The sequence below is a fragment of the Austrofundulus limnaeus genome, unplaced genomic scaffold (genome assembly GCF_001266775.1).
Source record: "Austrofundulus limnaeus strain Quisiro unplaced genomic scaffold, Austrofundulus_limnaeus-1.0 Scaffold3723, whole genome shotgun sequence".
Lineage (NCBI taxonomy): Eukaryota > Metazoa > Chordata > Actinopteri > Cyprinodontiformes > Rivulidae > Austrofundulus > Austrofundulus limnaeus.
The window spans coordinates 2,824-3,627 of record NW_013956125.1 but is presented as its reverse complement, the minus strand read 5'-3'; the positions used below and the strand labels follow the sequence as shown (position 1 = coordinate 3,627).

At 42.3% G+C, this 804-nt stretch overlaps 1 long non-coding RNA gene across 11 annotated transcripts in view; it reads right to left on the bottom strand.

The window, feature by feature from the left end:
* The window catches only part of LOC106511975 (uncharacterized), a 7,039-nt gene extending 6,412 nt beyond the window's left edge, over positions 1-627 (bottom strand). For 3 of the 11 annotated variants that reach the window (XR_001309587.1, XR_001309586.1, XR_001309589.1), the window contains exon 1: positions 4-626. This is a non-coding gene — a long non-coding RNA (uncharacterized LOC106511975). Of the gene's footprint in view, positions 1-3 lie in introns of all 11 variants that reach the window. The other 8 variants (XR_001309582.1, XR_001309585.1, XR_001309583.1 and 5 more) reach the window with 5 other exon arrangements.
* Positions 628-804: the final 177 nt, after the last annotated feature.

Genomic DNA, 804 nt, shown 5'->3' with positions numbered 1-804 from the left:
CACCTGCACCATGACCAGATCTACCAAACACCTGCACCATGACCAGACCTACCAAACACCTGCACCATGACCAGACCTACCAAACACCTGCACCATGACCAGACCTACCAAACACCTGTACCATGACCAGACCTACCAAACACCTGTACCATGACCAGACCTACCAAACATATGTACCATGACCAGGGACTGATTGTCCTTTAGCTGTGTATCATGCAGGCTGTGAGGGAGTCTGTTCTACTGTCACAACCATGAACTCTTGTTTCAATAAGCTCTAAGTGTAATACATGTATGTGCATCTGTACATGAAGCTCCTACCTGTGTTAATGTAGACAACAAGTTAGGAATTTAAATGAATACAAACAATTGAAATGGACTGAGGTCCAACAGCACATTTACAGATCATCACAACTGTTTTAGATTCATACACAAACACTGTCATTTACAAGGCAATGCTGCCATCTACTGACTGAGTCAGCAACATCTGGACACATCTGTAGGCTTTGTGCTTTCCTCATTATTTACCTGCAGGCAGCAGCTTTTCACTTTCCAGGCTTCATGTTTTCAATGTGTAGAGAAGGATTTTACATTAAAACACCTTAACTTTCACATTGTGAATGAAGTTTGATGGACAGTACTACAGACATCAGTACCACACTACCACAGTACCACATTACAACAGTACAACAGTACCACAGCACCACATTACAACAGTACAACAGTACCACAGTACCACACTACCACAGTACTACATTACAACAGTACAACAGTACCACAGTACCACATTACAACAGTACAACAGTA